The 9,311-nt window shown below is 34.5% G+C and overlaps 1 protein-coding gene across 1 annotated transcript in view; it reads right to left on the bottom strand.

Moving 5' to 3' along the window:
• The window catches only part of LOC107752042 (sorbin and SH3 domain-containing protein 2-like), a 59,559-nt gene that overhangs the window by 39,681 nt on the left and 10,567 nt on the right, over window positions 1–9,311 (bottom strand). The gene's annotated exons all lie outside the window — the stretch shown is intronic.

Here is a 9,311-nt window from a genome sequence, read left to right on the forward strand (position 1 = left end):
ATAAAGCCGATATAATTTTATTTATTTTAATTAATATTTAAGAAATTTGAAATCATTTGAAAATGGATTAAAAATAATTGTGTAAAATAAACATACTTATACTTTAGAAGACAAAGCATTTTTCACAAATAAATATTTAATAAAAATCTAATTAAAAAGGAAGTAAACACTAACACTGTAACCAACAGGGCACTCAGTATTCTGGGAAGTTTGTGTGAATCATTAATTTTTTTTTTTCAAATAAAGCCAAGGTAACACTCATTTTACATACAGCACGCAATGAAAATGACATAAATATATGACAGTGGGCAAATGCATAAAGCGCAGCATAATTTGAAATCAGTCACGAGTTTAAAGTTTGTCGATCGGTCGTCTCCAGTGAAGCTGAACTCTCCTCCTGTCAGCATTCAATTCGCACGGATCGACCGTCACGCAGAGAACACGCGATCATGCAGGATACAAATGCACACTTCACAAGATCTCAACTAGATTCGACTAAGTCTGCAACGTTTGTGAAATTAAATGTTCATTAGTCATTCAAAGATTTGTTTAAATGATATAAATGCGTATTTGCTGAATGCTGACGGCAAATGAGAAAGTATTATAATGTTTGCCTTTACCTTAATATTACTAATAATATTAAAGCAATCGTCATAATACTTCTTTGTATACCTTTTAATTCCTTTGTTTAACAGTTCTGTCTGATTATTAGATAGACTTCTATCCATATTAGACAGAACTGAATGAAGACAGCGAACAAGAGGGAGAATGTGAGCACTGTGTGCTCAGGCGCTGCCGTTCTCAGTGCCGTCAAAATAAAAGTCCCGAACACATCGGCCAAACAGAGAAACGTATCGTTCGATGCCGATATTTGAAAAATGCCTTGGCGATATATCGGTCGATTACTAATCAATACCATGTGCCTTTTACCCCATGCTGGTGAGCCCTCTTTTACCCCTCTTGCCACCTCATACATTTATAAGATTTTTAAACAAAATAAACAACTTGAATGATTTATTTTCACACAAAAAATGTTGCTCCATTAATGTTCAATGCAACGTATATATTTTTCTGCAATTATACAATTTAGGTGCAGTGAATAGCACATTTTTCTTAAGGTGGGGCTTTAGCCCCATTGTACCCTACTATTTATTAATATTTTGAATTTTATATATAAAAAAAAAATTTATTGCTAGTTATTAGTTCTAGTAATTTTTTATGTGCTTTTGTCATTTTTAGTTTCTTTTTGTAAATATTTCTATTTAGCTTTAATTTATTTTATTTCAGTTTATTTAGTAATTTCGGTAGTTCAACTTAAACATTTTATTTCCGCTAGTTGCTAAGGCAACATTTCAAATTAAGAACTTTTTTTGTTTTGTTTTTCATCTTTATCACATTAATTAGGGGTCCTATTATGCTCTTTTACAAAGTCTTGATTTTGTTTTGGGGTGTACTAGAACATGCTCTCATGCTTGGTGCATGAGAGCATGACGCATTATTTTTCACATAATTTACATTATTAAAATACCTTTCTCCCCAGCCTGGCACAAACGGCTCGATTAGTTCCGGCTTTGATGAAGGTCCGCCTTCCGAAAAACAAAATGTGTTGTGATTGGTTAGCTGTCCCAGTGCGTTGTGATTGGCGAACAGCTTAGACGGTGTTTCAGTACTGCTGAAAAAGCATAATAGGACCCCTTTAATAGTTTTCATTTTACTTTAAAATAACAACACTGACAACTTCTGCCTTTTCTTCACAAAGCTATCATATTTGCCACTTTTATAGTGATTTATTGTCATTTTTGAAGCTTAACAGCCCCTGGTCACCAGTAAATTCATTTCAAGGGAAAAAAAAAACAGTGTCAACATTCTACTAAACTTACACAGAAAACATATATAATATCATTAAAATAATAATAAAAAAATCATGTTTGAAACAACATTTTGCGGTAAATTTTCTCTTTAACTGAGCATGCACAATCTAAAATTAAACAATTATAGAAAAAAACTAAGTAACATGCAACAAAGTATCATGCATGCATGGTATCATCAGTATAGTATAATTTAAGGTAAATAAATATTCACCTTCAGCCTTTAATAAAAACATTAAGCCACACAGGATTGCCCCATGCTGTGTTCCATTAAAACCAGACCCAGAGGTCATCCTCAAAATAAATCTTCAGACACCACAGCCAATAAATCTGGTTAAAAACACAGTGGACACTTTTGCCTGTGACATCACTGGACTTTGGTAAATCAAAGGTTGTAATGATGACCTGTCAGCAGTAAATGAGGAAAAGATTATGATATTGGATTTCAAGGGTGCAGACTTGTGGCGACAGAACAGCTGGAGGGGAAGGGAGCTGGACACTCGCCTAAGAAATGGACACAGCCCCACATTTATATTCATGAGCAGGGCTCACACTAGTCATTTATTTATCTATCGGAACATTAGGAATCATTCTGTCTGGGAAATGCCAGGGACAGCCTAGCCAATAGGCCACATTCATTTCCACTGCCATCAATATTTCAATGCGTCATCAAATAAATAGCTCCACCATGGAAACACTCCAAGAGGACAAGCAGTAAACATAAAGGCTCCAAAACACCAGTTTATGCCAAAAATTCATGTAAAATGCTAGTAGATTGAGCGTGCATATTTCTGACAGGAAAATCTGCAGCATGCGAGTTCAACATTTTGCAGCATTTACGTTCATAACAACGTATTTCTGAAGACAGCACACTCATTGTAGGCGGGACTTGATTTTATCGATCAGCATTTGATTGGATTGTGATTGCTAAGCTATATTACTGATTAATATTGTTTTTCTCTGCCCACATGGACTTTATGTCAACAGAAAAGAAGCTGTAGTTGGAAGAGAAAATTATTACATTTTCATTATAGAAATTAAAATTCTGTCATAATTTACTCATGCTTATGTTTTGAGTCATGCTCTTATGACTTGGAACTGAAAATGAGATATTTGAATGAATAGAGGTGAATTCAATTCAATGGCAGTTCATTGCAACATTTAAAACTGAAGAAAAACAACCCTCAGTTTTAACTGTGAAAAACAGAACAACATGATCACCATGACACTTTCCAACTGCTCACTTTTAACAGTAAAATTGTGTCGGTAGCCATTGCGCTACTGTGTGCCATTTTGCGCTTCATGCTCCAGTCCAGTAGGTGGCAGAAATTAATCTTTTACATGCACCAAAATACGAGAAGTGAAGTTTGCATGAAGTACAAAATGGTGCACAGTACAGCAATGGCTGCCGCCATGATTTTATAGGAATGTGAAGTGCTGGATGGCCTACATGCGATTAATGACAGCCGGCAAAATTTTACTGTTAAAATTGCTGAAAATTCAGGTAATTTTTCACCAAAACTGATGAGAGCACATAGAAAGTGCTAAAAAGCATAGACTTTTTTCGGACATGCTTGGCTGCCTTTATTAAGCAATAAGGTGAGTCACATTGTACTGCTATTGTATTTACTTCTTCTTCCAACAGGATCCCCTTTTGTGTTCAAAATAAGGAATTTTTGTTTTTGGGTCAGCTTTGTTTTCAACTTTTGAAAACAAACTTTTTTCTTTAGAATAATGTATGAGGGCTGATGAATCATAGACATTAAGGGTGCTTTCACACCTGTAGATCGATTGCTTTGTTCCAAAACAGGGATTAAAATTATTACAATGTTGCTTTTTATTCTTGGTGCTGTTCGCTTTCACACGGCAAAGTTTCTAAACGGACCAAATTTGTTAATACAAGTAAACTGTTCTCTCATTGGTCAAAGTTCCACGGTTTATTTTCCGGGATTCCACTTAGCTGTCACAGCTGTCATCTGTCAGTATGCTGCTTGTATTCTCCAAAATAGGAAGAATCTCTCGCTTTTCATCAGGGATTTCCAAACAGGCTATTTATATGAGCATCTGAGTCAGGACACAACAAGCTCTATGTTCTCCTAAATGGTAACTTTTGAATCACAATTACATTAAGTTGGGAACTGTGCATGTTTGCTGCTGTGCTTTCTGTTTGATGTAACGAGACCAACACATAGTTTCTAAAGCCTCAGATAATTGCTTAAATTGCTCCCATGTGCTTTAGGAGTATAATTTCATTGCTATATCAAGCTCCTAATACAAAATGGCTAGTACTCGAATTGAGTATCTAAGAGTGACCAGAAGTGATAAACATAAACGGTAAAGCTTTTGAAACAACAACTATATATATTATAATACACAAGTTTGGGGTCAGTAAGATTTTTTTATGTTTTTCCAATAAGTATATATGCTCAACAAGGCTGCTGCATTTAATTGATCAAAAATACAGTAAAAACAGTAATACTGTAAAAATATTATTACAATTTAAAATAAGTTTTTATTTTATTTTGATGACAAAGCTGAATTTTCAGCATCATTACACCAATCTTCAGTGTCACATGATCCTTCAGAAAGCATTCTAATATGTGGATTTGCTGCTCAAAAAAATGTTTTTACATGTTGATACATTTTTTTTCAATATTCTTTGAATAGGAAGTTCAAAATAATGGCATTTGTTTGGAATTTAAAGTCTTTACTGACACTTTTGATAAATTTAATGTGTATTTACTGAATAAATGTATTAATATGTTCTTGCTGATATTACTGGCCCCAAACGTTTGAACCATATTATACAGTAGTGCAGTATATATAATAATCTTAATTTGAAAAAATGGACTACAAAGTACAACAACTTTCCTTGGTCTCCACTTTATAATAAAGATAGCTGCATTGAACTTAATGGAATGAACACACATGTGGTCAGTATATCAAAGCCATCATGTTGCAAAATCATGTTGATAACTGCTCCAAATTTAGTTTTGAGTAATGGGTCAGAGTTGTGCACGACATACTTGAACAACTGCTATTTTCAAGTCTTATGCTGCTAGAACTTTTGGTTCATGCAACTTTGAGTGGTTCACAATCCAAATATGGCACAGGCCATTCCTGGTTGGGGACTGTGAGTCTACATGTTCCCCACTGGGGTTAAATGACTGTGCATAGTGCATAGCACATGAACTTCTCACAAGAGAAGGGATTAAGTTAAAAGAGCCCCTTGTGATTTAGCATGATTGTGCCAGTAAAGGGTTCACTGGCATCCATATGAGTGTAAGGGTTTAGATATTGTCTTTAGTTAGAAGCCGATGAGAGGAGGAATCTCTGCTGTGATCCAGCTGGTGGAATCAGTAGGTGCTCCCCAGGGCTCGTGCGGCCAGCACATTGGTCGGCAATGTCTCAGTCAGACACTTAACATCTAAACAGATGGAGACTGATAGCCACAGCCTCCTTCAACTAAACAATCTTCAACAGCCACAATAAAGGTTCAGAGTTTAAGATTTTCCAGGAAGATTCATGTTTAGCTACAGTAGTTGCTTTTCTGATTTTGCTCCTTAATGGAATTCGAAGCATTTCTTGAAGATAAGCTTGGACTGCTGTAAAAAGCTGATTGTAAAAATCTCAGATAAAACTTTTAAGGGAGTCTATAAATACTCAATTCAAAGGATTAAAAAAAAACATTAAAGGAGTATTTTGGGTTCACTGCAATATATCAGCAACATTTGTAGCATAATGTTGATTAGAAATCAACTTTGTCCCTCATTTTCCTTGTGGAAAAAAATAGCAAAAGTGAAGGTTAGGGAATGGGGCCAATTGTAAAAGCAGAAATGTGAACCTTATTATTTATTAAAAGCACTGTTTTATTTGAGCTGTAAAGCTGTTTAAATCATAATTTTTACAGTTGTTTTAGGCTTATGGCATTGCGTTGCTATTTTAAACATTAAAATTGGATATAAATGTGCACAAAGGCTAGTAAGTGATTTTTTTCATACTAAAATCATGTTAACATTGTTTACATCCTATGGCTATACTATTGAAACTTTGTGCATTTTGATGTGTTATTTATTTTAACAATACATTGCACAAGCTTAAGCTTAATACTTAATAAATATTAAATCATAATAAAAATATACAGCTCAGTTTATGTCCAGCAATATAGAAGATACAGGAGATTGTGCACAGGTGTGACGCTAAGGAACAGTCTCCTTTACGGTGAGTAAAATAGCTTTTAGGAATATTGCCTAGAGTTTTGTGCCAACAGCTTTATATTAGTTCATCTGCATTACAACTTTTTTAGCCCTATGTGATATATACCACACAGAAATGCAATATAATTTTCATTTAGACAGAATGTATTCATTATTCGTGGCCCCAAAGACCACCAACAATGTGCTGCTAAAGATATTATACAGGCACATTATTACTACCATGTAAACAACAAGACCTGTGAATGAGATATAGATTAGCATAACTTGGTTCTTATGTCTGTTTTGTCATATCCAACCTCCCAGAGAATGTCCTAAACATAGGCATCTTTCCTTTTTTGGTAGTGCTGCCATTTGTGGCGTCTTCAGCATGTTCTGAATGTTTAGTCTGATGAAGTGCACATGAGACGATGTCTACAAATCGAAATATCCTGATGAAATCATTGCAAAACAATTGCAAAACCTGTCTTTTTTATTCATCTTTTAGTAAGAACCTCTGTGCTTTGTAAAGAGAGGAAGGCTTTTAGAGGGTCTTATAATGTATACACACAGCCAGCGAAACAGGGACCCGACCTGAGAGCCAAGATAAGCAGCCAGCACTCAGCATGCCGGCACCTTCTCCTAGACGCAATCTGACAAATATCTAAATAGACTGACATTTACAAAACCAGTTGGACCCATTCCTCTGACAGAAGCACTCCCTTGGGCTGGAAGATCCATCTGCTAATTAGGTGTTTAACCTCGAGGGCACCCAAAGTGACAGACTGCTAAGTCTACTAGTCCTCTGACATGATATCGCCATGTGTACGCCAGCCAATCAGTTGACATCCTGTGTAGCTGCTCCAATACATCATTCAAAACAATCTGATTTAAACAGCCACCTGATATCAAAGAGAAGCTCAATAGGCCTTGGGCATTTTGCATTCAACTAGAAAATCCTCAGTATTATTACAAAACTCTTAAAATGAGCCTAAACGCTTTAGCAATTCATTGGCTTACAAACATTTCTGAGCACATCTAAAGGAATTATAATATTATAGATTCATGCAATTTAATAGCTGAGTTATTCAACAAGTCTTTATTGTGTTACTGTACAGAGAACGAGGGTTGAGCAATGTCTGAATATGATTTGCTGACAAATGAAGCACTGTTGTGAATATTGGGATGATTTCAGTGCACTTTTAATTTATCATATAGCTCATTAACTTTGATTCTTTGTGACTTGCTGGTTGAAAGTCTGTTAAGACAGATGTTTTAATAGCATCTCTGGTTAAACTTCAAGGGATAGTTCATTCAAAATTAAATAAAAAAAATCTGTCATCATTTGCTCACCTTCACGTCTTTACAAGACTGTATGACTTTTTCTTCTGTAGAACATAAAAGAAGGTATTCTGGTGAAATTTCTCCTCCCAGAAGTCAATGGGTTCCAATGTAGTTTAGTTTTCAACATGTAAACCAGATGTAGTTTGGTCCTCAACGTTCTTCAAAATATCTTCTTTTTTAATCCACAAAAGAAATAGATCCAGGTTTGGAAGGACTTGAGGGTTAGTACATCATGACAGAATTTTCATTTTTGAGTGAACTAACCCTTTCAGTAACAAAAATGTTGTTCAAACTGGCAAATACAATGTATTTACCATGAATCAGTTCAAGTGAATCATTTTAAGTGAACTGATTCAAAACTTCAACTCTTCATTTGAATGTTCAGTTGAATTGAATGTAAGTGAATTGATTCAAAACTTAATTTATTCATTTATTACATTCATACAAAAATGTTAGTTCTATACTTTTCTGTATGTTGTAACATTGGTGCATGAATGCAAACGATTAAATATCATTATTCTGTGTAATATTCTGTGTAATTCTTCTATGTACATTTTTGTAAAGAATAGTGAGTAAAACCAGCCTTGATTTTTTAAAAAGTAGATTTTACTTTAGTTTTCTTAAACATTATGAATTTAACTGGCTACAGTGGTTGTTTGGTTGATTCCTTTAAGAGAAAGAGAAAATGCAAAAATTCTAAGAAATATACATAGAATTTTGTGAAAAGTTTAAAGTGAAAAATTATTAAATATGATATAATCTGTTTACTATTTTGTCCAGTCCTACAGTGTGCTAGTAAGTATAACAAGGGCTCAGTTTCAAGAAACAGGGACTGGGCACTCCTTTATTATACAAAGTTAAAAATACCACAGTCACGAAAGAGCCCTCCCCCATAACAAAAACTTGAGCAGGCCCAGAGTCTGCCAGGCGGCCTTCTGTAAGACATCTTCATGACAGTTTTTCATGCTCCTGTGCTGATATTGCACCCAGTGTGCGTTATGCTGTATGTCATATTTGACCTCTCAAAGCTGCTTCAATTCTGTCTCAAGCATTCAAATAGCATAAAACACAGAAGTACCATGCATGTGCACTAAAATGAGAAAAAGAACATAAGGTCACGTTGAAAGGATTGTGGCGTAGTGATGGACAGTTAATCAATGGATGCCTTACATTACAGAGTGAAATGCAATTTAGCTGATATTAATAAATGTTGTCAGAGAGATGGCAGATTGTAACAAAGGCTCTTTTTAAGTTTGACAAGGTGGTCTTATTTCAAACCGTATATGCGATACATCTGTCTGGGTTGAATCAGTAAAGGCTGGCTATTCTGTTTTGGGCCAGTACAGACATGAATCACATGCTCTGAAAGAAAGAACTAACTGACAGAGGCATGCATTTATTTTAAAATTATTTTTGACCTAGATATTTTATATGGTATTTTATACTAAAACTTTTACAAAAATTTTTCACTGTGTTTTGGGCTAAACATTTCTGAAGCCACTGCCCTGAACTGCATGAAACGCTGCTTCTACCAATGGCATTTTGGCACATCTCACAAATACCGTTTCTTTTTAAAACCGTTTTAAAGAAGTCAAGTGTCAAGTGTTGTTATTTAATTATTTTTCATATGTTAAAAAACTATTATCTAACATAAAATTAATACTGCCTGAAAAGTAGCTAGTTTTAAACACATCAAATGTTTTGGCATGCCTGACCTCAGAGGTCTTGACCTTCTCAAAAATATCTAACAATTAAAATAATACAACATTGTGATTTTGAAGATCTATTGAAATTATATTTAATTTATTTATTAACTAATATATAAATACCAAAAACATAATATTTAGCTGTGACACAATTTTGCACTCAACCCGGTTACCACTTGATTTTTTTTTATTACTATAAA

This window comes from Sinocyclocheilus rhinocerous, unplaced genomic scaffold (genome assembly GCF_001515625.1).
Source record: "Sinocyclocheilus rhinocerous isolate Xijiao unplaced genomic scaffold, SAMN03320098_v1.1 scaffold662, whole genome shotgun sequence".
In the NCBI taxonomy this organism is placed as follows: domain Eukaryota; kingdom Metazoa; phylum Chordata; class Actinopteri; order Cypriniformes; family Cyprinidae; genus Sinocyclocheilus; species Sinocyclocheilus rhinocerous.